The sequence below is a fragment of the Heterodontus francisci genome, chromosome 43 (assembly GCF_036365525.1).
Source record: "Heterodontus francisci isolate sHetFra1 chromosome 43, sHetFra1.hap1, whole genome shotgun sequence".
NCBI lineage: Eukaryota > Metazoa > Chordata > Chondrichthyes > Heterodontiformes > Heterodontidae > Heterodontus > Heterodontus francisci.
In genome coordinates, this window is record NC_090413.1 from 23,330,703 (window position 1) to 23,356,808 (window position 26,106).

At 43.0% G+C, this 26,106-nt stretch overlaps 1 long non-coding RNA gene across 1 annotated transcript in view; it reads left to right on the plus strand.

Moving 5' to 3' along the window:
- The first annotated feature begins 3,560 nt into the window (after positions 1 to 3,560).
- Positions 3,561 to 26,106, plus strand: part of LOC137355719 (uncharacterized) — a 59,018-nt gene continuing 36,472 nt past the window's right edge. The window contains exons 1-2 of the long non-coding RNA XR_010970962.1: positions 3,561 to 3,767; positions 4,156 to 4,288. This is a non-coding gene — a long non-coding RNA (uncharacterized lncRNA). The remainder of the gene's footprint in view (positions 3,768 to 4,155; positions 4,289 to 26,106) is intronic.

The window sequence follows — 26,106 nt, forward strand, 5'->3', positions numbered from 1 at the left end:
CCATTCAGCCCCTCAACCCTGCTCTGTCATTTGATCAGATCATGGCTGAACTGATTGTGACCTCAACTCTACATTCCTGTCTACCCTCCCCCCCATAACCATTGACTCCCTTGTCAATCAAGAATCTATCTAACTCAGCCTTTAAAAATATTCAGTGACCCTACCTCCACTGCTCTCTGGGGAAGATAATTCTACAGGCTAACAACCCTCTGAAAGAAAAGAAATTCTCATTTGTCTTAAATGGGGGACCCCTTATTTTTAAACTGTGTCCCCAACTTTAAGGGCATTTAAGTGGTCATTGGATAGACACATGGATGAAAATGGAATATTGTAGGTCAGATGGTTTCACAGGTCGGCGCAACATCGAGGGCCGAAGGGCCTGTACTGCGCTGTAATGTTCTATTTTAGTTCTAGTCCCTCCCATAAGGGGAAACATCCTCTCAGCATCAACCCTGTCAAGTTCCCTTATGATCTTTTATATATTTCAATAAGATCACCTCTCATTCTTCTAAACTCCAATGGATACAGGCCCAACCTGTCAAACCTTTCTTCATAAGATAACCACTTCATCCCAGGAATCAGTTGAGTGAATCTTTGAACTGCTTCTAATGCAGTTTAATCCTTTCTTAATTAAAGGTGTCTGGGGGAAAATAAGGATGAGGATCCTTTTTTTTAAAAAAAAGTAATATTACCTTTACAATCAGTTTACTGGAAGTACAACATGGTTTGAGGATTTTTTTTTTTTATTTTGAAATTAGGAGCTGGGTTTTGCACTGGTATTGACTGGCTTCAAATTTAGCCAGACTGACATAAGTCTTGCGATAACGGCCTGGAAATTGGATTAGTCACTCAACTTGTGGAGTTATGACTTGAGAATGAAACTGCCTCTAATTTGCACTTAATCAAAAGAGGTTTCAGTGTAGAGCAAGAGTGAAGCTCAAATAACAACAGAAAATGCTGGAAATACTCCAGCTCTGGCAGCATCTGTGGAGAGAGACAGAGTTAACATTTCAGGTTGATGACCTTTCATCAAATTTGAAACATTAACTCTCTGTTTCTCTCTGCACAAAAAATGGCAAACAAATCCATAGCTCCCTCGATGATAAAAGAGGTAGAGATTAAGATAAAAAAGAAAAAGTGTGCTTATAACAGATGCCAGGTAGAAAATACTATTGAGAACCAGGATGAATATAGAAGGTCCAGAGGGGAAGTGAAAAAGCAGATAAGAGAAGCAAAGAGAGAGAGCATAAAAAGAGACTGGCAGCTGTCATTAAAGGGAATCCCAAAGTTTTCTATAGACATATAAATAGGTAAAAGGAGGAGTGGGGCCGATTAGGGACCATAAAGGGAATTTACACATGGAGGCAGAAGGCACAGCTGAGATATTAAATGAATACTTTGCATCTGTCTTTACCAAGGAAGAAGATGCAACTCGGGCAATGGTGAAAGAGGAGGTAATTCAGATACTGGAAGGGTTTAAAATTAATAAGGAGGATGTATTAGATAGGCTGTCTGGACTTAAAAGTGGATAAAGCACCAGGACTAGATGAGATGCATCCAAGGATACTGAGGGCAGTGAGGGTGGAAATTGCGGAGGCATTGGCCATAATTGTTCAGTCTTCCTTCAACTCGGGGATGGTGCCAGAGGACTGGAGAATTGCAAACACTACATCCTTGTTCAAAAGGGGTGTAGATAAGCCCAGCAATTACAGACCAGTCACTTTAACTTCGGTGGCGGGGAAACTTATAGACAAAATAATACGGGACAAAATTAATAGTCACATGAACAAATGCGGGTTAATTAAGAAAAGCCAGCATGGATTTCTTAAGGGCAAATCGTGTTTAACTAACCTCCTGGGGTTTTTTGAGAGAGGGTTGATGAGGGCAATGCTGTTGATGTGGTGTACATGGACTTTCAAAAGGCATTTGATACAGTGCCACACAACAGACTTGTGAGCACATTTATAGTTCATGGAATAAAAGGGACGATAGCAACATGGATACAGAATTGGCTAAGTGGTAGGAAACAAAGTAGTGGTTAATGGATGTTTTTCGGGCTGGAGGAAGGTTTGTAGTGGAGTTCCCCAGGGGTCATTGTTTGGGACCCTTGCTTTTCCTGATATATATTAATGACCTAGACCTTTAGTGTACAGGGCACAATTTCAAAGTTTGCAGATGATACGAAACTTGGAAGCATTGTGAACTGTGAGGAGGATAGTGTAGAACTTCAAAAGGACATAGACAAGTTGGTGGAATGGCGGCCGGTGGCAGATGAAATTCAATGCGCAGAAATGTGAAGTGGTTCATTTTGATTGGTAGATCATGGAGAGGCAAGATAAAGGGTACAATTCTAAAGAGGGTGCAGGAGCAGAGGGACGTGGGTGTATGTGTGCGTAAGTCATTGAAGGTGACAGGACAGGTTGAGAGAGCAGTTAATAAAGCATACAGTATCCTGGGCTTTATTAATAGGGGTATAGAGTACAAGAACAAGGCAGTTATGTTGAACTTGTATAAGACACTAGTTCGGCCTCAGCTGGAGTATTGCGCTCTGTTCTGGGTGACGCACTTTAGGAAAGATGTGAGGGCATTGGAGAGAGTGAAGAAAAGGTTCATGAGATTGGTTCCAGGGTTGCAGAACTTCAGTTATTAAGATAGATTGGAGAAGTTGGGACTGTTTTTCTTGGAGAACAGAAGGGTGAGAGGTGATTTGATGGAGGTATTCAAAATCATGAGGGGTCTGGACAGAGTAGATAGAGAGAAACTGTTCCCACTCGTGAAAGGATTGAGAACGAGAGGGCCCAGATTTAAAGTATTTGGTAACACAAGTAAAAGCGACATGAGGAAAAACTTTTTCACGCAGGGAATGGTTAAGGTCTGGAATGCACTGCATGAGAGTGTGGTGGAGGCAGGTTCAATTGAAGCATTCAAAAGGGAATTAGACTGTTATATGGAAAGGAAAAATGTACAGGGTTATGGGGAGAAGGCAGGAGAATGGAACTGAGTGAATTGCTCTTTTGGAGAGCCAGTGTGGACACAATGGGCCGAATGGCCACCTTCTGCACTGTTAACAATTCTGTAATTCAGTAGGAAACTGGTGCACAACAGACCTCATTGTTTTAAATAGCATTAATATGTCGAGATTTAAATTATTACTAATGGACTTTTTGTGACATTGCTGATGGGAACTCACAACCAAATGTAGTCAGAACCTTTTTTCTGTTGAAGTGTCTTTGACCTGAAACATTAACTGTGTTTCGCTCTCCATAGATACTGCCTGACTTGCTGAGTATTCCCAGCATTTCCTGTTTTTATTTCAGATTTCAAGTACCCATACTATTTTGCTTGTGTTGGAGGATACATTTGTTTATGATTTAGATGAACTATCCCTCAGAATTGTTTCTTAAAACATGAAAGTCAAGCACTCGAAGATTTATTTATGATATAGTACATGTAATTGTATTTAAAACCATTCCAGGCAGTAATGTAATACATTACAATTCTGAGCTCAGTATTCATTTTAATCGAACCTTTGAATCCAAATTCCCTTGTGGGTCTATTAAATTGTCCTTGTTTGGCAGTATTAGCATGCTTTATTCACTTGCAATATTTGCATCTTAAGATTGCTGAATACATAATAGGTAATTTTGCAATACTAGGACATAGGATGAAATTGACTGCATTTTTCAAACATCTTGCTTTCCATTTTCTCAGGCACATTATCTCTCCTTCCCGAGGTCACCAGTCTATTTTAGTTGAGCTCGTGCCAGGTATTATTTTTTGTGTTCTCTCTGCAATTCATACTGTGATAACATATGTTGTTTCAAGTGAGGTCTCTCTTTTCAGTGCTTTGGTGTAGAGAGAAAAAACATTTCTGCCTGTAGCTATATGTATAATGGTAACTCTTGTCTTTCAAGTGCATACAGAGAAATAATTTTAATATATTAAAGATGAGATTTACTCCTTCATTTGTGAAAGAAAAGCTACAGTTTAAAAATCTTTGGCAGTTTACCTGCATATTTTTTTTAAACAAATGGTGCAGTTGAATTCTCCACTCGTGAGTTCCTTGCTAATTATGGATAGATTTCTCATAGGCCCTCTGCCTGTATCTGTGTAACTGGCTGTAAGGAATAATAAGCTTTTGTTCTTTTTCCTAAGGCTTCTGTTCTGCACCTGTTCCTAGTGATTAGATGTATGGCGAACTGTCGGTGTGACCTCATCCTATTGCTCTGTGGTGCAACATGTTGCCAAATCAGTATAATCCTTAGTTGCTGTAAAGCTCGAATACTCGGTGAGCGCATTTTAATTTTATAGACTTTTTTTGAAGTACTGTTCAACTCCCCTTATGAACGCTGCACTTTAAAATGGCCCAAGGTCTGCTTCAGTTTAACAAAAGGGAAATACTGCAGATGCTGGAAATCTGAATTAAACACAGAGAAAATGCTGGAAATTCTCAGCAGGTCAAGCAGCATTTTTGGAGAGATAAATGGAGTTAGCATTTTGGGTCAATGATCATTTGACAGAAACTACCTGACCTGCTGAGTATTTCCAGCATTTTATGCTTTTATTAGTCCCACTCCTCTGCTCTTTCCGCATAGCCCTGCAAATTTTTCAAGTATTTATCCAATTCCCTTTTGAAGGTTACTATAGAATCTGCTTTTGCCACCCTTTCAGGCAGTGAATTCGAAATCGTATCAACTCACTGTGTAAAGAAAAAAAAATTCTCTTTCCCTTCTGGCTCTTTTGCCAGTTAATTGAATCTGTGTCCTCTGATTATCGACAATCAAAAACCCTTCCTAATTTTGACCACCCCTATTAAATCTTCCCTTCTCCTTTCCTATTCTAAGGAGAACAATCCCAGCTTTTCTGATCTCTCCACACAACTGTCGTCCTTTATTCTTGGTACCATTCTAGTAAATCTGCTCTGCACCCTATCCAAGGTCTTGACATCCTTTGTAAAGTGTGTTGCCCAGAACTGGCCAGAATGCACCAACTGAAGCCTAACCAGTAATTTACAAATTGATGTCAAAGATTGCTGCCAGAATGTGTGTCGCCATTGGGTGAAGTTAAGGTTAGGCTTGGCTGTTAAATGTTCGTCTAAGCTGAAACTTGCGTAAATGCAAATTATAACCAGGGTTCGGATATGATTTTTTCAAAAAATCTCCTGATGTAGATTGCAACACCTGTGAGCTTATTTTGTGAAGATATGTATCATACCACAGTGTTGACCAACTTTCAAGGATCAAGAGGATTCATGAAACTGCCATGTAGATTGTTGGGAGGTTGGGTGGAGGAAGAGAAGGAGAAATCCATGATAACTTCTTTCTGGTGTTGAGTATGATCATTGCAATGTTTGCTGTAATTGGTACCTCTAACATTTGGAAAGTGCTACTGATTTTCCTGTGTTGCAGGATGCCTAGTGTGAGGTAGCATAACTTGCTTTTGAGTAGAAATTTTGTGAAAATAATGAAGTTTCTCACTGCTTTTCTGTTACTATAAAAGTCACTTTGTCAAAGCTTAGTGCATTTTTTCTTAGAATATAATCACAGTTCCGTAGGACTTTCAAGAGCCCATGGTGTGAACTTTGTGGTTACCAAGATGAGGGATCTCGGTACCAGGAAATGCAAGATTTTTGTTTCACACTGTGCACCCAATGCCTACATCAAACACTTGCAGGTCAGGTCTGGCACATGAGAGATGCAAGGAAGCTCTTTCTACTCAAATGCCCATAGCGCTACAAAAACAACAGATTGCATTTATATAGTGCCTTTAATGTAATAAAACATCCCAAAGCTCTTCACAGGAGCATTATAAAACAAAATGATATGAGGAGATATTGGGTCAGGTGAATAAAAGCTTGGTCATAGAGGTGGGTTTTAAGGATTGTCTTCAAGGAGGAAAATGAGGTAGAGAGGAGGGTTCCGGAGCTTGGGGCCAAGGCAACTGAAGGCGCGGCCACCAATGGTGGAGTGATTAAAATGAGGGATGCTCAAGAGGCCAGAATTAAAGGACCGCAGCTGGCTCAGTGGGTTGTGGGGCTGGAGGAGATTACAGAGAGAGGGAGTGGTAAGGAGGAGAATTTTAATATCAAAATGTTGCTTGACCAATAAGTCAATATAGGAACACAGGGTTGATAGGGGAACAGGACGGTGCAAGTTAAGACATGGGCAGCAGAGTTTTGGATGGTCGAATGTGGGAGACCTGTCAGGAGTGCATTGGAATAGTCAAGTCCAGAGGTAACGAAAGCATGAATGAATAATGTAATACAACATCCCAAGGCGCTTCACAGAAAAAAATATCGACACCGAGCCACATAAGGAGATATTGGAACACATGACAGATGCTGCCAGCCCTGCTGAGTATTTCCAGCATTTTCTGTTTTTATTCAAGATTTACTTTGTTTAAAAAAAATCAACCAAGTTTTTTATATTTCCCCATGGCTTAGTTGGCAAAAAGATCCTGTAACTGAACAACTTAGACCAGAACACCTTGGGTTTGATTTCTGGTTTGTGTTCAGTTGATATCGATTGAGCAATTGCTCAATGTGCTTTAGGGCTCAAAGTGAAGATTAGCTGGGGTGTTCGCTCCTAATTGCTATCCGTTGACCTTTTGCTGGACAGTGTGTATGCAAGGACATTGCATGAGGACAGGACTGGTATTTGAATCTTCTGCCAAAACTTTCTGTCTAGACTCACACCATTTAGATGAAGTATTAGATAACAGTCAGAATGTATGGAACTGTATCCCAATAGTCAGGTGAGGAGCGATGGGGGACAAACCTGGGGCTAGTAGGGGGAGGTGTGGGTGTGAGGGTGAACATGCAAGCTATCACCTACATGCTTTGTTTCACTATCAAACCTAGCACATTTTCACTAGCCAACCCCTCTCCCACCCCATTCTCACTTAAATGAAATGCAGGTATCTGTGAACTTATTTGTCATCAAGACTGAGACTGTCTGTTTACCTAGTTCCCAACTTCCCTTTTCTTAGCAAGCCAACCTTCCCTCCACTGCCACCCCCATCACCCTGTCCCAGCCCTGAACCTTTTTTTCTTTCTATCTTCTCTCCTATCTGCCCATATGCCTTCTCAGAGCTTACCTTATCTATTGTCTGAAACCCATCTCGTACTCCCTTGACCCCATTCTCAGTAGACTACTGACCAGACACCATTTCCTCCTAGCCCACATGTAGGCTGATATTGTAAATGATTCTCTCTCCTCCCTTTAAAAAAAAATCACCATTTACCCCTTCGAAAATCTCCACCCAGTACCCCACTGTCATTGAAAATTTCCACCTGTCTCCAACCTCCTTTACATCTCAGATTCTTGAATGTATTGTCACCTTCAAAATCTGCCCATCTTTTTGCAACTCTCTGAATCTCTCCAATCGTATTTTTACCTCTAACCAAAATCACAATGGTAGTGCATTATCCCTTATTCTCCCTGCAGTCTTTGCCATGATTGAGTATACAATCTGCCTCCAATGAATACACCATTGTGCAGCTTCATAGAAGTGACCTCATTTCGTTCTAATCTGATCTATCCCATCATCGCCAGAGCATATCCAGAAATGGCTTAATTTCCTGCCCCAAAATTCCCCAGGGGAACTATCCTGGCCTCATTGCTTTCTTGTCTACATGTTGCCCTTTCCCTTTGCCAGTATCATCCACATGTAAGCTATGATGGCCCCCTCAACCGCTGCACCACGTCTTGACCGCTCCACTGCCTTTGTGTTGTCAGCCTGCTTGTTGTGACCTCCAGTCTCGGTGAGCCACAGTTTCCTGCTGCTAAACATTGGGAAGACTGAACCCAGTATCTTTGGTATTTTTCAGCCTGTAAACCCACTATCTGGAATTCCTTTCCATCTCTCCACCTCCCTCTTCCTCCTGTTATATGGCCTTCTTTAAAACTCAACTATTCACCTGAGCTTTTAGTCACCCCTCCTAAAATCATCTCCTTTGCCTTGACATCCATTTATTTTTTTATTATTTTAGAGATACAGCACTGAAACAGGCCCTTCGGCCCACCGAGTCTGTGCCGACCATCAACCACCCATTTATACTAATCCTACATTAATCCCATATTCCTACCACATCCCCACCTTCCCTCCCCTACCACCTACCTACACTAGGAGCAATTTATAATGGCCAATTTACCTATCAACCTGCAGGTCTTTGGCTGTGGGAGGAAACCAGAGCACCCGGTGAAAACCCATGCGGTCACGGAGAACTTGCAAACTCCACACAGGCAGTACCCAGAATCGAACCTGGGTCGCTGGAGCTGTGAGGCTGCGGTGCTAACCACTGTGCTGTCCACTGTTGATTTACTTCTCAGTTTTTTTTAAAGAAAGGGGCTTTATAAGTGAAAGTTGTTTTCGTTGTTCTGCATGGTTCTTGGCCTATCTGAGTAAAATGTGGTGCGCCTTTATTTCCCTAATATTTCCTCTGAATTTGACTCACTGATACTGAACTCTATTGTCCACCTATCATCTCTGGGTTACTGGCATCACTCATTACTTGCAAGAGTGAATGGAAGATTAACTGCTTCCGTCATAAATGCAAGATTACATGATAAGGACTTTGGTGCATTTGTAATTTTCATTTCTATGTTCGCCTCCATGTCTTATCTTATTAAACTGCCTCATTAAGCATATCCAATTCTCAGTAAAACCACCACAGGGTCATACTTGCAGTTTTAAAAAACTCTCATCTCTTGACATTAAAGTTGTTTGAAAACGAGCGCTATTGGAGATTGTGGTGTTGAAGAGGGCAATGGGATTAGACTAAGTGGTTTGATAGGAAAAACAGCAATGCAAACCTATGGGCCAAATATCTGTTTCAGTGCTGCACTCTGATCAATAACATTACTGCTCTGTCTCAGCACAGTGGGAACTGAGTTAAAGTTTCACATATCTTCTAATATGTTTTAGTTAAATCTTAGTAACAACAGCGGAATGCATTTGGGGTATGTTGATGGGAGTAAGATGAAAGAGGGTTGGAAGAGACTCGTGTGGATCATAAACACCAGCATGGACTTGTTGGGCTGAATGGTCTGTGTCTGTGCTGTAAATACTGTAATTGTAATAATTTGTACCATTCAGTACTTCTGCTTCCAAACTCTGAGCTGCATTTTCTATGATATACTACTGTGCCGGCACAAACACGATAGGCCGAAGGGCCTGTTTCTGTGCTGTATAACTCGATGATTCTATGACTCTATACTGTAAGGCTGCAATTTGCTGACAGAGTCTCTGATAACTTTAAGAAACTTGGGTCATCCTTTTGCGTGTCCATAACAAGCGACTCAATGGAAGAGAATAAATCAAATCATTGAATAATTTGCATTTAGGATGGAAGGTCACCACTGCTGGGTTGCATGAACGCAAAGTACTATGTGACAATTTGGATCCCTATTGAGTTGTAAGGAGAGACTTGGCTTTTCAGCCTGGAAAGTAGGTACCCAAGAGGATCTCTCGCAGAGCAAACAAGGCGGTTGTGGAAAAGGTAGCTCTTGCTGCATAATATTCTAAATTGAATTAAAGTAGGACAAGGGATGGACACATTCAAACGAGCAAAAGGTAAATTTGAGACTTGTCAGGAAGTTGTTCACATAAACGGTGATCAACAGCTGGAATGATCTTGCAGATAGGGGAGTGGAGGCGATGACCCTGGAATCATTTAAGCAACAACTAGATGCAGCAGTGGGATGAGGGGAGAAATTCACGATCTTTCTGCATAGATGAACTAAAGTGAGCTGAATGGCCTTCCTCATCCGTATTTATGATTGTGCACAGTGACAAAAGCTCCTGGGGTCTTCCATCCATTGAATGCAAACTCCTTTGATTCTTGTGTGCATTATTTTATCGTTTGTGTAGCTTGTCTTTCCATGGAACCTACTGCTAGGCGAGTGGGTGTTTTTTTTTTTATTTAATGAGTGTTAATTAGATTAGATTAGAGATACAGCACTGAAACGGGCCCTTCGGCCCACCGTGTCTGTGCCGAACATCAACCACCCATTTATACCAATCCTACACTAATCCCATATTCTTACCAAACATCCCCACCTGTTCCTATATTTCCCTACCACCTACCTATACTAGTGACAATTTATAATGGCCAATTTACCTATCAACCTGCAAGTCTTTTGGCTTGTGGGAGGAAACCGGAGCACCCGGAGAAAACCCACGCAGACACAGGGAGAACTTGCAAACTCTACACAGGCAGTACCAGGAAACGAACCCGGGTCCCTGGAGCTGTGAGGCTGTGGTGCTAACCACTGCGCCACTGTGCCGCTAATGTCTTAGGTTCTCTGCATATCTAAGGAAGCATCTAATATTGTTTCTGTAGGTGGGTATGGATGTGGAAAAAAAGTAAATGAAAGTACTGACGACACTTAGCTCTACCTCACCACCACCAATCTCCACCCCTACACTGTCTCTAAATTCTCACGCTGCTTGTCCGACATCCAATACTGGATGAGCAGAAATCTGCTCCAACAAAATATTGGGAAGACGGAAGTCATTGTCTTATGTTTCCACCACAATCTTCATTCCCTAGACACTGACTTCATCCCTTTCCCTCCCTCTCCCTATCAATTAAGGTTGAACCAGACTGTTTGTAATCTTGGTGTCATTTGATCCTGAGATGAGCTTCCAATCACATCTCCTCCATCATTAAGACTGCTTATTTCAACATCCGTACGATCACCTGACTCATTTGCCTCAGTTCATCTGCTGCTGACGTCCTCAGCCAAGCCTTTGTTATTTCTAGACTTGACTGTTCTAATGCATTCCTGGTCGGCCTCCCATTTTCTACCCTCAGTAAACTTGAGGTCATTCAAAACTCTGCTACCCATCTTGCAGCAAGTGCTGCTCATCCATCATTCCTGTGTTTGGTGACCTACACTGACATTCAATTAAGAAACACCTTGATTTTAATATTTTCATCCTTGTTTTCAAATCTTGCCATGGCCTTACCCCTCCCTATCTCTGTAATCTCCTCCATCCCTCAGATCTCTGCGCTCCTCCAATTCTGGCCTCTTGACCATCCCTAATTTTAATCGCTCCACCATTGGCGGCCATGCCTTCAGCTGCCTGAGCACTAAACTCTGGAATTCGCTTCTTAAACTTCTCTGCGCCTCTTCCTCTCTTTTGCTTCTTTAAGAGGCAGCTTAAAACCTTCCTGTTTGACCAAGTCTTTGGTTGCCTATCTTAATATCTACTTATGTGGCTTGCTGTCAAGTTTTTTTGATATTTTATTTTATTTTAATTTTATTTAGAGATACAGCACTGGAACAGGCCCTTCAGCCCACTGAGTCTGTGCCGACCAACAACCACCCATTTGTACTAACCCTACAGTAATCCCATATTCCCTATCACCTACCTACACTAGGGGCAATTTACAATGGCCAATTTACCTATCACCTGCAAATCTTTGGCTGTGGGAGGAAACCGGAACACCTGGCAAAAACCCACACGCTCACAGGGAGAACTTACAAACTCCGCACAGGCAGTACCCAGAATCGAACCCGAGTCCCCCACTCCAACGATGCGGTGCTAACCACTGCGCCACTGTGCCGCCCTATGAAGCAACTGGGGACATTTCACTATGGTAAAGGCACTATATACATACAAGTTACTGTTGAAAGCAATCTAGCACAAAAACCCGTCCACTGTAGGTTGATTTAGATGATGCTGGATACAGTGAATATCAAGATCCTTGTTAAAGCAGGACAGTAGGATGTCACAGAAACTGAAAGTGGCAATATTATTAGTGGGGTGTAGGAGAGGGAACGAGAAATGAATCTTTCTTTGGAGGCTGCTGCTATAGGTCCCTGACCTATTGGACTGTGAGGCACATCATAGCCAAGCCCAGTGCTGCCAAAAATTGCGATCCTTGATCATTACCCAATGGGTAGTGCTGTAAGTGCACACCAAATAGCCTGTTGATGCAAGCTATGCTGACGAGTGAAGAATGGCTGCTTGGGGTAAGTGGCTCATTCTCAGAAGGTTCAATCTTGCCTCTGAATCAGCAGGTCGTGGGTTCAAACCCCACTCCAACGATGTGAGCACATACCCTGGGTTGGCACACCCATTTATACTAACCCGACAGTAATCCCATATTCCCTACCACCTACCTACACTAGGGGCAATTTACAATGGCCAATTTACCTATCACCTGCAAGTCTTTGGCTGTGGGAGGAAACCGGAGAACCCGGTGAAAACCCACGCGGTCACAGGGAGAACTTGCAAACTCCGCACAGGCAGTACCCAGAATCGAACCCGGGTCCCTGGAGCTGTGAGGCTGCGGTGCTAACCACTGTGCCACCCAGTTCAATACCACCTGATTCTTGTGCTGCTGCCCAAGAATATCTACCCTTTCTGTCACTAGCTTTCTTTTAAGATTGCACCAAAGGTGTTTTGTTGAGGCAGAATACAGGGAGCTGTATTCTGCATTTAATCATGCTGCACCAAGCCTTGGACTGCTGGACACTGGGTACACTAGCATTGCTCAGCTTTATAATAAAATAAATTCAAGATGTAAACTTTATTTTAATTGGTTCTCTAATTTGTATTTTTTTTTAAATACATTTTCCCTTAAAGGTTTACGTGAAGCATATTTTTGCTTGCTTTGCGTGCATAAGCTGCATGATGTGCTTAAGCTTTAGCCACATGATGGTGCTGTTTTCAATAATACTGAATCAGAATATAATGAACTTGCTACTTACGTGTATTGTTGCAAGTCCAACAACTCCTCGACTTTTAAAGTTCTCATCCCTCCATGGCCTCACCCCTCCCAATCTCTGTAACCTCCTTCAGCACTACAACCCTCCAATCTTTGCACTGTTCCGATTCTGACCTTGCTCATCAATTTTCTTCGTACACTATTAATGGCCGTGCCTTCAGTTGATCGGGCACTAACCTCTGGAATTCCCCGTCTGAACCTCCCTCTGTCTCTCCAACTCTTTCTCTGCTTTCAAGACACTCGTTAAAACCTACCGCTTTGAGCAATCTTTTGTTGATTTATTCTAATACCTACTTGTATGGCTTGGTGTCAAATCTGGTTTGATAATGCTCCTGTGAGGTAGGTTTTAAGAAGTGTCTCAAAGGAGGAGAGGGCGAGCTGGAGAGGCTGAGAGGTTTAGGAATGAAATTGCAGAGTTTGGGACCTAGCCAGCTGGAGCACGGCCACTAATAATGAGGTCAGTGGAAATTCGGAATGTGCAAGAGGCCTGAATTGGAGAATGCAGAGATCTCGAAAGGTTGTAGGACAGGAGGAGGTTACAGAAATCGGAAGGGGTGAGACCATGAAAGGAGTTGAAACAAGGGTGAGAATTTTAAAATTGAGGCGTTGCTAGACTAGGAGTTTATGTAGGTCAGCAAACACAGGAGTGATGGGTCAATGGGACTTGGTACTGATTAGGATATGGGAAGCAGAATTTTGGCTGAACTCAAGTTTACAGAAGGTGGAAGATGGGGGTCTGGCCAGTTGAATTTAGAGGTAACAAAGGTATGGATTAGGGTTTCAGCAGAAGATGGAATAAGGCAGATGATACAGGCAATGTTGTAGAGGTGGAAGTAAGTGGTCTTGTGCTGGAGAGGAAATGGGGTCGAAAGCTCTATTTACAGTCATGTAGGATGTGGAGGTTGTGAATGGACTGGGGCCAGGGAAGGAGATGGAATCAGTGGCTAGGGAACAGAGTTTGTGGTGGGGGCCTGAAGACAAAGGCTTTGCTCTTTCCAATATTTAATTGGAGAAAATATTTGCTCATCCAATACTGGATACCAATAAGGCTGAAATGAGTTGGAAGGAAATGGTGGTTAGTTGACTCCATAATTGGATTATAAAAGTCTGTATATTGTAGGAGAGCTAAGGGAGGTCATGAGTGATCAATTTTGAAGAAGTGAATTGGAGTAAGAGTCAGTGTGATGAATCTTGATTTTAACAGAGGGAGGATACATGGGAGAAACTAAAGTAAATTTTTTTTTAAATGAACTCCCTCCATGACTGTACTGTGGCTGTGTACTGGTACAAGATACACTACAGCGACTCGCCAAGGCTCCTTCGACAGCACCTTCTAAACCCATGACCTTTTACCATCTAGAAGAACAAGGGCAGCAGGTGCATGGGAACACCCCTATCTACAAGTTGCCCTCTAGATCATACATCATCCTCACTTGGAACTCTATCACTGTTCCTTCACTGTTGCTGGGTCAAAATCCTGGAACTCCATCCCAAACAACACAGCGGAAATACCTACACCACGTGGACTGCAGCGGTTCAGAAAGGCAGCTGACCACCACCACCTTCTCAAGGGGAAATTGGGGAATGGACAATAACTGCTAGCTTTGCCAGCGATGCCCACATCCCATGAACCAATAAAACAAAAAACCAATGTAGAAGCTTAGGAGGAACAAGAGCAAGTTCAGATAAGAAGTGGTTATAGTAGTATAGATTGGATCAAGATGCACAGTAAAATGACAGAATAGACAGGAAGGAAATAAAATAGATGGTCAAATGATTCTGATGATTTGTTTACTGGGTGGCCACGTCTGAACTTGTGGTTCGAGTGATGCATATAAATAAGACAATCTATGGTAGCACAGATGGATGTGCAAACTTCCCTAAACCAAGTTCTGATTACTTTCTCCCTTTAGATTTCCAGCAAATATAAAAACACCTTTTTTCTTCTTTGGCCTCCTTGTCTCGGGAGACAATGGGTAAGTGCCTGGAGGTGGTCAGTGGTTTGTGGAGCAGCGCCTGGAGTGGCTATAAAGGCCAATACTAGAGTGACAGACTCTTCCACAGGTGCTGCAGATAAAATTGGTTGTCTGGGCTGTTACACAGTTGGCTCTCCCCTTGCGCTTCTGTCTTTTCTCCTGCCAACTGCTAAGTCTTTTCGACTCGCCACACTTTATCCCCACCTTTATGGCTGCCCGCCAGCTCTGGCGAACGCTGGCAACTGAGTCCCACGACTTGTGATCAATGTTACAGGACTTCATGTCGCGTTTGCAGACGTCTTTAAAGCGGAGACATGGACGGCCGGTAGGTCTGATACCAGTGGCGAGCTCGCTGTACAATGTGTCCTTGGGGATCCTGCCATCTTCCATGCGGCTCACATGGCCAAACCATCTCGGGCGCCGCTGACTCAGTAGTGTGTATAAGCTGGGGACGTTGGCCACCTCGAGGACTACTGTGTTGGAGATGCGGTCCTGCCACCTGATGCCAAGGATTCTGCGGAGGCAGCGAAGATGGAATGAATTGAGACGTCGCTCTTGGCTGACGTACGTTGTCCAGGCCTCGCTGCCATAGAGCAAGGTACTGAGGACACAGGCTTGATACACTCGGGCTTTTGTGTTCCGTGTCAGTGCGCCATTTTCCCACACTCTCTTGGCCAGTCTGGACATAGCAGTGGAAGCCTTTCCCATGCGCTTGTTGATTTCTGCATCGAGAGACAGGTTACTGGTGATAGTTTAGCCCAGGTAGGTGAACTGTTGAACCACTTCCAGAGCGTGGTCACCGATATTGATGGATGGAGCATTTCTGACGTCCTGTCCCATCTAGTTATCCATTATCTGGACCTTTTAGGTTACAAAAGAACACTGATGCACCTCCCCACTAATCCACCTTGGAGCATGTAGAAATCTCTACCACACCTCTAGCCATTCCATCCATGAACTACTTGAGACATAATGAGCTGCTCTGCCACTGGGCTATTGGCAGTAGAAGGTTGAATTATTTCTCCATTCTGTCCAGTCTCAAGTCAACTGTATTGAGTTAGGCTATACTGATTTGTGAATTCTTCCCTGCCCTTCAAAACTGGAAACTGAATGGTACCCTGATGTCTGCAAGATCAAACCACCCCCAGCTGCACCCCCCACCACCCACCTGGTCCATCATTCTATCTTAAAAAGTTAAAAAGGAACATTTATTTGGTTGCCATGGGTCCACCCATTGATGCCAGGTACCATGAATGGGAATCTTTTAAGTGTGATACCATGGAATCTCTTGATTCATGTACTATGCATCCACTCCCAAGTGATTAGAACTCAACTACATTTGACTGACTTCCAACTATCAAGTAGGTTTATCCTTAATCTGTACAAAGTTGGCCAAAGTTATTTTTTAGACTCTTATTTGAAAGCAATTATGATTGCAGGTCCCGGTATCACAGTGGGTTGCATCTTGGCCGTTGGCTTCTGTGACCTGGTTTCAAATCCGTTGAGACTGAGATGGCATTTTCTGCCTTTAGTTGGCCATAGCCCTTTGTGAAATGTGTTTGGGACATATCTCCCTCATTTCCCAGTGTGTTTAGACCCACAGGTACAAAGGTGCCCCTGGTTTGGCATTAAATTGACAATCCAGCTCAGGAAGGCCACGAAAATGGCTGGTTTGGGAAGGTGGGCCTCTTCTGCTGAGGCTTGATTTAAAACATATTGTACCGAGAGTTATATCATGCAGCTGGTCTGTGTTGTGTCTGATCTGGCAGTGCCTGGTGTTGACAATGGATGACAAAAACAGAAATATTTGCCAACCCAACATTAACTTAATGAGCATAAAAAATTCTTGCGTGTTTTAAAAGATATCAAAATTAGATTAGGAACCAGCGATTTACAGGTAGTTGATAATCTTCAGAGGGCTACCTCTAATTGATATGTTTGCTGGTTTAGAGTAATTGACCTTGTTGGCTTAAAGGGACAGTCCACTTGCACACTGCTCCGTCTCAGCAGCAGAATAGTGCATCAGGCATTTGACGGCATTAATGTGCCTGTGCTTACAAACCAGCATTTCCTGCAACTCACTGTACGCAATGATGGGCGAGATCAGCTACTATACAAGAAAGGGTGTCTGATTCCACCACTTGAAGGCATCTTGCTACTGGAACTGCCTGTTTATAGCAAATACAGCTCTGAGAGAGAGGTGGTAGCAGCAAAGCCCTTTTGTTTTTCTGCACTAGACTTGCTGAGAGATCTCCATGTGAGAGATTAGATATCTCGGGGACATAGATGACTGTGCACGTAGTCGGCTGAAGCAGTTGCTTTTTCTGGTAGCCTTTCACTTCCTATTCTGTCCACAAGCATCCTGTTCCTCTGTTTTCCCAGTGAACCACAAGCAGATTTTTATCAAATTCTACTGAAGCTGTCTCACCTTTACTTGGAATTTTAAAAAAACAACAAAATTCCTGTTTGGTGGAACTAAAAACCCCTTTCTCACCACACTATGTGGAGATATAAATAGATTTTATATGTGATGACCCAGTTCATTTTAATGATGAATTGCACTTGTGTTTATCTTTGCATGTGTGGTAAATCTGGAAATATAAATGCAGTAGCATTGCTAAAATTTAGGACAACTCAAGTGCTCTCAGCAACTTTAGAGTGCAATTATTGATTTACATCGACTTTAGAGACCTCCCCAGTGGTTCAATGTTTTGCAGACTTGAAAGGTCCGAGGTTTGATCACTGGACAGTAGTGGGTTTGCAGATCCCAACTGGGATGGTGACTTGGTGGCAGGGGTTTGCTACCATTTGGCCTCAGCACCTCCAACCAAACCAGGATCCCCTGACTGAGATGACTATCCATTGGTGTCTGCTCAAAGGTCGTTGGGTGGGGAAACTGCATCTGGCTCATCTGGGATGTCACATGCATTTGAGGAATCTGTCCACACTCACTGTTCGGGCTCACAGATGTAGCAAGGCCATGAATTGGGTGAGGAACAGGAGGGTGGTCGATGCCTGAGGAGTTCTATCCGAGCAAGAGCCAACACTTTAAGAAGGGAGAAAATTGGATGGTATAATCATTGAACGATTTGATGGTGACTTATATAGCATTCTTTAAAATGATAAAGGTGCTCAATAGGGTGGATATAGAGAGGAGGTTTCCACTTATGGGGGGAGTCCAAAACTAGGAGACATAAACTAGGAGTCAATAAAAAGGAATTCAAGAAAAACTTCTTTACCCAGAGAGTGGTGAGAATATGGGACTCACAACCGCATGAAGTATTTAAGGGGAAGCTACAGAAACACATGAGGGAGAAAAGGTTAGAAAGATATGCTGGTCGCGTGGGAGGAGGCTTGTGTGGAGCATAAACATCGGCATGGACCAGTTGGGCCAAATGGCCTGTTTCTGTGCTGTAAATTCTGTTATATTCCAAGAATTTTATAATCACTGCAAAAACTCATGGTTAAATCTTGTTCTTGAGCAAAGGTTGAACAGTGTCAAGTATTTTTCTAGATAATTTTTGCGTGTGAATGTTTGCTCATTGCGATGAGCAGTGACAGTGCTGGTGGTTGTAGGATGTGGCAGTCACATTACTGTTTGTAAGAAGGCATTAATGGATGCTTCAGTGGGCCCATCAGAGAATGCTAAGAGAGGCAAAGAGGGTAGCTGTACTGTGCTACTCTAGAGGGATTCAAGCCTGGTGGTAGGAGCATGTGAAGGCAGAGGAAATGTTGTGGGTTCGGGATTGGGTCGGCAAGAGGGAAGAAATGAAAGGCTATTTTGGATTCCATGTCTAAGCTCCTTCACCTCCCTCTTCTCCTTAAGACGCTATTTAAAACCTAACTCTTTGATCAGCCCTGCTTTTTTTTTTTGTTTTTGCACCCATTTATGTCTGATAAATCTCCCCAACACTCTAATCTCCAGCTCTACAAATCTCCCTGATCTCTGCACTCCTCCAACTCTCACCTCTTACGCATGTCTGAATGTAATCGCTCCACTATTGGCAGCTATGACTTCAGCTGCCTGGGCTCTAAGCTCTGGAATTCCCTCCCTAAACCTCCCCACCTCTCCTTTTTAAGGCCGTTCTTAAAATCTACTTTGACCAAGCTTTTTGTCACCTGCCCTAATAGCTCCTTATGTGTCTGATTACACTTGTGTGAAGTGCCTTGGGTTGGTTTACTAAAGGTGCGATATAAATGCAAGTTACTTTTGTTGATTACTGTCTATGAAGCATCTTGTGATGCCTTTCTATGTTAAAGGGACTATATAAATGCGATTTCTTGTATGAATTCAGTGCCAGTTATTTCTGTACTGGGGCAGTTTTGTGCCCACAGGGGACTACATTGAGACTAATCCAAATTTATTTTATTTAAGACCCTTCCAGACATTAGGCATAAGAGCGGATTTTCATTCCATCCATTTGGAGAAGGAAACAAATCCCAGAAGTGAAACAGTACTAACCGACAGCACCACCCAGTCCCCATCCACCATAGTTTCCCCTCCTTGTTTTTGCTTCTCTTGTGTAGTCTCCCACTCACTCTCACTCTCTCTCTCTCTCGTATAATATTCACCATATGATTTTACAGCTGGTCTCCAAATTTTTGCTGTAAATAAATTTAAACCACCCTCTATCATTTAATGTGTTGAAACTGCCAAGTGACAGACCCATCAGTTTTCTGAGGCTACAATCAAGAGCGTCCCAAGTTTTCTAGTGTTGTCATTGTGGGCAATGCCATGGTGCTTTTCAGTATAATCTTGAAAGATTGTTCCCGTCATTTTAGTCCTAAATCTATAGCTGTTGAAAAGTTGGGACTGTTCTCCTTGGAAGAGAGAAGGTTAAGAGGTGACCTAATCGAGGTTTCACGTTGAGGGATTTTGATAGTGAAAGAACTATTCCCTCTGGTGAATAGGTCAATAACCAGAGGTCATCGATTTAAAATCATTGGAAAAAAATCTAGGGGGAGATGAGGAGAATTTCTTTTTCACTGAGTTGTCAGTATCAGGAACGCTCTACCTGAAAAAAATGGTGGAAGCTGGTTCCATAAATAATTTTAAAAGGGAGGTGAACAGGTACTTGAAGATGAAGAACTTTACACGGTTATAGCCAAAAAGCAGAGGTGTGGGTTTTAGAGAGCCGACACGAGCACGATGGGTTGAATGGCGTCCTGTGCTGTAAAATTCTATGATTATCTGATGGTGCTTGGTGTCTAATTTAGGATCTGTGGTAAATACACTTAGGATAACCCTTTCCAAATCAGCTTGAGTTTAAAATAAAATAATGGAAGTGTCCTGAAGGATCCAACCTTCAGGTCAAAATGTGGACTTTTGGGGCTGTGTTACGACCAGATGAGAGAGGTGTCTAGGGGTCCCTCTCAGCCTTCACCTGGTCTTACTGTAACAGGGTTTAATTTTAAACACGTCTTGTTTTTTTAGCACCCCCTTGGTGAATTCTTGTTCACCACTTTCCAAATATAAGGCAAAGAAATCAGCGCAAACAGGCTTTCTTAGGTTTAAAGAAGAAAAGTTGAAATTTATTAAATGTAAACTCTAATTCGGTTAATGCCTATGGATACACGACGCGCCCAAGCTAGCATGCATATGCAATGCACACATGCAAATAGAGACAGAAAAGAGCAGAAGAAAAATGAAGTGGAAAAGTTTGAGGCAATATCTGAAGAGTTTTTGTTACGGTTCTTCGAGCTCACTGTAGAGTCCTTGATTGTCGGTAGATCTTGCTTTTTGTTGGGGCCCAGTATTCTTCTTAAACCTTGTTTGCTGTAGGAGACTTTTCTCTCTTGGGGTTCATGTGTCTTCAGTAGATTCGGAGGCTTGTGAGAAAGAGATGGGGGCAGATAAGAGTGAGATCTTCTCAGTCCAGGAGCAAAGCGACTTTCTGCCCAAGCTGTTTGTACAAATTCAAGAAACTCAGGTTACCCAGCAGGGTAGTCATGTGACTAGCTAGTTTGACCATGTCCGTTTGTGTATTCGGCCATCTTAGCAGACAACAGGGAATGCAAGCACCCCCACCTTCAATGTCTGGTGATCAAAAGTCCATTGTGGGTTGAATGTCAGGGAATGGCTGCTTTGGCCTTCCAAACACACTCTGTTACTATGCAAATATCTTTTCCAGCACCGGCTGCTCTGTTTAACAAGTCATTTCTTCACTCCAGTAACAGTTTGAAATCAATGTTCGTGACAAAATTCATGTGCCTCATTCTTAGCAGGTGGGGGCCTAGCATGACAGGCTGTAACTCCATGAAATTCAGCTGTGGCTCAGTTATTAGCACTCCCCTGTGGGTCTGATGGTTGTGGATTCAAGTCCCGCTTCAGGTCTTGAGTACCAAAATCTAGGCTGATCATCTAGTGCAATGTTGAGGGAGTGCTGCATTGTCAGAGGTGCCATCTTTTGGATGAGGCATTAAACTAAGGCCCTGTCTGCCCTCTCAGGTGGATGTAAAAGATCCCATGGCACTATTTCAAAGAAGAGTAGGGAATTATCCCCAGGGTCCTGGCCAATATTTATCCCTCAATCAACATCACAAAAAACAGATTATTCAGTCATTATCTCATTGCTGTTTGTGGGAGCTTGCTGTGTGCAAATTGGTTGCTGTGTTTCCTGCATTACAACAGTGACTGCACTTCAAAAGTATATCATGGGTTGTAAAATGCTTTGAGATATTCAGTGGTCATGAAAGGTGCTTATATAAATTAGATCTTTTTTTTAAATTTGGAAACCCTTGCCCTGGGGACAGAAAAACAAATATGTCTGTAGGTGGCGCAGTTGAGCTATAGATAGGATGGCACCGCCTATTACAGACAGTGCAAGGAGTAGATAATATCTGTGTATCTATAATGTGATCTCTGTGGTTCAGACAAGATTTTAGCAACTCTTTACTGCCAGAGCAGCTAATTGTAAACATATTTGTGGTTCCTCCGCAGCTGTGATTATCCCTTTATAAATCTTTTGCTACATTTTCTTATGGGCTTGCTTCCCCTCCCCAAGTGAGATCATCAATTTCAGAAATCCCAGCTGGTGCTAATTTGCTGCGCTGGATTGGGCCATGCCTAAATTTGGACTGGGAAGATGTCTAAAATGACCTAATGTTGTATTTTACATTTTAAAAAAAACCCAAGAGGAAAAAGTAAAGTAAGTTGGAATTGTACCAACCCTTGGCTCGCTACCACCAGTAGCGCTGAGTGAAGTTTGCCTGGCCCTGAGCTGAATGGGTTTGGATCAGACTGTGTCCAAGTTGAGGTTATTTAGCTCGTAGCTAAAAGCAGCAAACTATAAATTTGGGTGAGCTGGTTCTAACAGAGAGCAGTCCAGTCTGAGCGAGGGCTGAACTGTAGTTCGTCCCTGCAGAGTTACACATTCCCCACGTAACTCTTCGCATGCTACTGCTTTAAATTTCCTATTTGTGATTTATGAGGGATCACACCCCCTGACTTTGTGAGGGTTAACAGCAAGCCTCTAGGTAGCTCCTGGGTTCAGTCCGTAGCCTTCCACTGAGTTAGCTGATCTCAATCAGGATGGCAAGTTGTTGGACCCCAGGGTGAGGGGGAGGACGGGAGGAAATCAGGGAGGGCTGCTGCTCATCACGACTATCCAGGGACCCTGCTGGTAAGTGTATCAGTGTGGATGTAGGTGAGGACAAGACTAGAGCTCGCTCTGATGCCACCCATGGTTAAAACATCCTGCTACACTCGCTGTCTAAGCTCAAACATAGATAGTAGTCACTTGAAAGAGCTTACGGAAGAGCTGTACTCCAGGATTAGCCCTTTCCCACTCCCTCTTCACCATCTTCAGGAGAGGAAATTGGAAGTTTAGTCCTCCTGTATCTACAGGGACTCCTGCATTTTATAGGAAAATGAGGGTGAGAAATGTATTTGGTGTTCTATTAACAGCTTGCAGTGATTTTAAGCTCGGGAGATTATAAGTAGATTGTTGCATCCATTCTTCAGAGGTAACTGCAATATTTGGAAAGGACTTGCAAAAATCATATACACATGTAGTCTAGTCCAGTTCCCACTCTGGGCACTTCTATAAGTGTGCAGGCACAGGTATGATCATCAGTAAACTATCTAGACTCTCTCTCTTCTATATTTTACTTTCCTCCTACATAAATGAGCAATGTTCAATGTGTGGAACATTGCAAAAGTGAAGATCTACATTGCACAAGGGGTAATTTTCTGAAGCCCTGCTGTTTGTATGCATCCTCATTAGATGAGAATATGGATCAGAGATGAGGTTAAACACTACTGGGCCAATTCTGTCACCCACACTTCCATCTATTGACGCTGCACCCTGTGTGGTGACTATTGCAAAATTACCACAGTGTGCCTTACCAACCTGCTCTGAAATGTCCCATGTATTTCATTTTGCAGTGCATTAGCTGTTATGTAGGCAAATGTGGTATCCATTTTGTACAAAGCTATAATTCAGTAAGCTGAATGATGGGCTAAATCTGTTTTTTGGTAGTTGGCTGAGGGAGGAAATTTTGACCAGTACACTGGAAGAACTTAGGTTCTTTTTCCTGACGTAATGTCTCTTGAACAGAAAGCTAAAACTTTAGTTTAATCTAAATTTTGTCTAAAAGATTGCACCTCTGACAAAGCAGCAAATCCTCCATGTGCTGGCGAGTCAGCCTATATTAATGTGCTTACATCCTGGAATAGGATGCATATCTACTGACTTGAAGCCAAAGGTGCTACTAACTGAACCTTGCTGACAAATGGAACTTGTAAGTTGAAATACATCAGGTTCAACCAGGTGAAGCTATTGTATATTTTCACCACTCTGCAAATTGTAAAAACAATGCCACTGCTGGACCACTTCCCAAGTTCATGACTGTCTAAAATGTTTAACCAGTCTCGCACAATAGCTGACAATGTTTTAACTTCTTGCACAAGGTCTATTCTGAGTATCAGGCATTTAAGATAGGAGGAAAATTGAAGTAGGTTGCTCTGCTTCCTTTGCAAAGGAGATTTTGAGGTGACTTTTGTTTCTGAATTTTCAAGATTATGAACAGAATTAACACAGCTGATCTTGGCAAGTTGTTCACTCTTGGGGTTCAGCTGTGTTCGGACGCACTAACGGTCAGGACGGTCAAGTGAAAGCTTCTGTCTAAAGGATAGTCTGATGTGGAATAAGTAGGGTAGTGTATTAAAATGGGCATTATAAGTGGATTTGAGAGGGAGAAATAGAGGGATATGGTGAAAAGGCCAATCAATAAAGTTGCTCTTTCAAAAAGGGATGTGCTCACTGGGCCAAATTACTTTTCCCCTGTTCCTTTTAACAAAAAAAGGATTTATGTCCCAAAACTAAATAGATTGGGTCAGGAGTTCTTTTCCTTAAGTCAGGTTGCTGGACTATCGGCCTTCTGCCAGATTGCAACCAAAGTTAATTAGATTAGATTAGATTAGAGATACAGCACTGAAACAGGCCCTTCGGCCCACCGAGTCTGTGCCGAACATCAACCACCCATTTTATACTAATCCTACACTAATCCCATATTCCCAAACATCCCCACCTGTCCCTATATTTCCCTACCACCTACCTATACTAGTGACAATTTATAATGGCCAATTTACCTATCAACCTGCAAGTCTTTTGGCTTGTGGGAGGAAACCGGAGCACCCGGAGAAAACCCACGCAGACACAGGGAGAACTTGCAAACTCCACACAGGCAGTACCCGGAATCGAACCCGGGTCCCTGGAGCTGTGAGGCTGCGGTGCTAACCACTGCGCCACAAGTGCTATGATTGCAGAGTACCCTGTGATTAGGAGGAGAGGGAAGCATATAGTACTTATTTTCTGAGCTATGCTATGTTTGAGGCAATATTAGAAATTATCGCTCTCCCTGTACACAAGCCAACAAATGCATGCATCGTATAGTGATGTAATTTGCATTTATATAGCACCTTTGATGACCTTGGGACGACCCAAGGCACTTCACATACAATTGCTTTTTGAAATATAGTCACAGCTGTAAGAAAATGAAGGGAAACGCAGGAGCCAATTTGTGCACAGCAAGCTCCCACATAAGCAATAAGATAAAATAACCAATTAAACTGCTCTGCTCATGTAGGTTGAGGGCTAAATGTTGACCAGGACATGGGAGAGAACTCCTTCAGGGTGGCGCAGTGGTTAGCACCGCAGCCTCATAGCTCCAGCGACCCGGGTTCAATTCTGGGTACTGCCTGTGTGGAGTTTGCAAGTTCTCCCTGTGTCTGTGTGGGTTTCCTCCGGGTGCTCCGGTTTCCTCCCACATGCCAAAGACTTGCAGGTTGTTAGGTAAATTGGCCATTATAAATTGCCCCTAGTATAGGTAGGTGGTAGGGAAATACAGGTGGGGATGTGGTAGGAATATGGAATTAGTGTAGGATTAGTATAAATGGGTAGTTGATGGTCGGCACAGACTCGGTGGGCCAAAGGGCCTGTTTCAGTGCTGTATCTCTAAACTAAACTAAATTAAACTAAATAGCACCTGGGGATCTTTTACGCCCATCTGAGAGGGAAGCCGTCTCATCTGAAGACAGCGTCTTGGACAGTGTGGCACTGCCTCAGTACTGCACTGAAGTGTCAGCCTAGAGTATGTGCTCAAGTGTGTGGCATGGGGATTGAACTCACAACCTTCTGACTTAGAGGTGAGAAATGACTCAGACCTATTCTCTATTATTGCAAGGATTTCGCAACATTTCAGCGTTGTGAAGGGAAAGTTTGGACAAAATTAGGAAAAGAGTAAAAAGAAGTTTGCAGTAAAGGGACTGAGTTGTGTGCACATCAAAGGCTTTTAATTTGGGTCAGTTTACTGAGTTTGGTTGCTGTGCTGGAAAAGTGTACAGAGTTTGGTTGCTAAGTTGGGTGCCTGTTCAGGGTTTGCTGCTTGTGTTGGGTGAGTGTACTGGGTTTTCCTGCTGTAAGTTGAGTGAGTGTGTGTGTGTCATACCCTTCATACCCCTTTTGAAAAAGCAAGTTTTTTTTTATTCATGGATGTCGGCATTGCTATTAAGACCAGCATTTGTTGCCCATCCCTAATTGCCTTGAGAAGGTGGTGGTGAGCCGCCTTCTTGAACTGCTGCAGTCCATGTGGTGTAGGTACACCCACAGTGCTGTTAAGGAGCAAGTTCCAGGATTTTGACCCAGCAATTATTGACTGAACCAAACTTTTTCATTTGCCCCTTTTAATTTTTCTGATGCCTTGCCTCTTCTATTTATCTGCCCTTGATAGATCTTCCCCTCCCCAGAATGTCCCATTGAGTGGCTATTCCAATATAACTGTGTAACCATTGCTTGTAGCTTTGTGAGAGTGACTCACCCGGGGTGACTCACTCTCTCTCTCTTACTTTGGCTCCCTCTCCTATGGGAAAGGGCCATGATCTCCTCAGTC